Genomic DNA, 2696 nt, shown 5'->3' on the forward strand with positions numbered 1-2696 from the left:
TCGCCGCTGCGTCTCGTAGGTGTAATCTGGGAAGATGTTGACTTTGCTGTTCTCTACCTGGTATGGGCCATTATCTCAAGCATTCTGAAGCAGCAGATCCCTGTCCCGGTAGTGCAGCAATCTAGCCAACACTGGACACGGGGACCGACCCTGCTGCGGCGGCCTGGCCGGCACTCTATGTGCCCGTTCCAGCGTATAGAAAGAGGATAGTCCTTCCGGCGCCACCACCGTTCAAAGCCACTCTTCAAGGTAAAGAACGATGTCTCGCCCTTCCACTTTCTCCGGCAAGCCGACGATCCAGATGTTGTTCCGGCGGTTACGCCCTTCCGCCTCCTCAGCTCTCCGCTCCAGCGCGGCCACGTGATCCAGCACGTCAGTCATTGTGGACTTGAGCTCTTTTTGTGTCGGCTCCAGGGTCTGGAGTAAGGACTCTACTAGCTTGACCCTGTCTGATAGCTTGCCATGGTCGGCCCGCAGAAGTCCCAGTCCTGTAGCAACCTGCGCGATGTCCTGCTGCAACGCCGAGCGGGTTTCCGCTATCGCTGTGAGGATCTTGTCGAGTTGCTGGTGCAGTTGGGGGTCCCGCGAGTGGCCGGGGTCATTATTATCTCCTTCATCCGATGCCTCGGTGTCTGATGTGGATGGAGCAGCGCCTTGCTTCCTTTGGGTTTACCCATGGCGGTTTTGTGCCGATCAGAGCCTCCGCAGCGAGCCGGAATGTATTGCCCAGGGCTTGGGCACCTCCCGCAACCAGTTCACTTTGGTCCGTATAATAGCAACCGTTCCAAGCGCTATTCGATCTCGCCACCCTCCCTCGTCTCCTAAAGTAACGGTATGAAGCGTCCTCTGTTGGTGGCAGGAAAATCCCGGTCTCACTCAGCTGCAGTCCCTGTGGACCAACACAAGCCACTTCTCAACAGTCCCGCCGGACCCCAGCAGCAATCCGGGTCAGCGCAATACAACGGACCGTCCAGCTCTGCCCCCAGGGGCCCCAGGTGGCCAGTCGCGGACGCAGCGCCCAACCCGGAGCAGCCCCTCCGTGGGACAAGTCAATCTCGCCTCTCAGTGGCAGCTCAGCAGGCCGCAGTCTCCCGCTGCAGTGGTCAATAGGGGTCCGCCCCCTCGTGGCGCGCGGTGCTCACGCCGCCAGGAGTCCCAAGAGGGGGTTAACCGCTGCCTGTCCAGAGGGGTGGCAGCAAGCACGGGCCGGCGCCAAGAAAGCCGAGGACCAGCACTCACCAGCAAGGATCCACTGTGATCTAGTCCGTGAGCATCCCTCCAGTACACCTCCCCGCAGGAGCAGGCGTTCAGGGGGCCTCCGTCGCGTCTCGTGCTGCTGTGCCACCCCAGCCGGGGTCCCCAGGGCGCCACACTGGAACCCACCTCCTGCGTCCAGGCGACCCCAGCGAATTCACTCACTTTGGCCCAGTAGTCGCCGTCGCCACTACACTCAGTTCTGGTGCATGGCCCCTGCGAGGATAGCGCCGTGATCCCGGAGAAGGGTCCCCGCAGGAGCACCGTCCACAGCCCGGTCCCAGAGCTCCAGGCGCCGCCTTTGCTTCAAGCGTCGCACTCCCCACCAGAAGACTCACCGATGTCGCAGGCGGCAGCCTCTCCTGCGCGTCACCGCGCTCCTCAAGCGCTGCCCCTAAGCAAGCCTCGTCAAAGCAGCGTAGAATCCGGGGAAGGTCCCTCTATAGGCCTCCTGCGGCAGTTCTCAACCCTGAATCCCCGGGCAGCCGTTCCTGGGTCTCAGCCGGGGCCCCCGACCCGCCAATCACGACATCAAGAAGGGGCCCGGAGGGGAGGGGGGACCCAGGGGGGCTACGGCTCCTTAACACCGCCTCCGCTCCGCACCCAGGATCCCGAGTGGAGCTGGCACCAGGGAAGGGGTCCCCCACCGATGTCCCCTGTGCTCCACATAAGGAGGAAGTCAGGTCTCCGTTGAATTATAGTCCCGGCAGGAGGTGTCCGGCCGCGCCGCACCTCGGGTGAAACTTGCTCCGCCCCCTCGACCGGGTTACAAGTATGGGGCCGTCGGGTTAGCCCCCCCCTTCTCTGGGCACCGGACCACACTCAGCCCGCGCCTATCCGCCTCTGTTATGCTCCGCAGGTCTAGGAGCAAAGCACTGCAGGCGGCACTAAGTGTTTTCCGGCTGCAGTCAGACCGGAGTGCAGTTCTCCCCCGCGGCCGCCATCTTGGATTCCGCCATCGGAGCCCCCCGGAGCCGCGCCGACGGCCCGTCCCCGGCCTGTGGGGACATCCTATCGCTGCTTCATCAATCCGCCCTGGAGGAACCCCTTCCCACGAGTGGCAAAGTGGAGAGGGGGTCGCCAGAATCGCTTTATCAGGAGAAAATATGGCTCGATCTCGGCGCCTTGGCAACCTCCACCATCGGCGCCCAAGCCACGCCTCTGCACTCACAGTGTCATAACACATCTTTCTATGAAAGTGGTTTTGTCACTGTGTGTTCAGAAGCCACTCTTTTAGAAAGTGGCCGAGTTTTGTGCTTTAAGCATTTCTGTCTGCCTCTGCTGAATGTGGATTGACTGTCTGGATCTGAGAGGTGAGAGGAGCTGGGAGAGGTCTTGAACGAGGGAGGGGTTTGAGATGGCACCAGGCTGCCCTGCATCTGGGGAGTAGGGGGAAGAGAAGCCTGGGAGGTGAAAAGGCCTCGGTTGCTGCTATAAAACAA

Source organism: Lissotriton helveticus (assembly GCF_964261635.1).
Source record: "Lissotriton helveticus chromosome 1_1 unlocalized genomic scaffold, aLisHel1.1 SUPER_1_unloc_16, whole genome shotgun sequence".
Classification (NCBI taxonomy): Eukaryota; Metazoa; Chordata; class Amphibia; order Caudata; family Salamandridae; genus Lissotriton; species Lissotriton helveticus.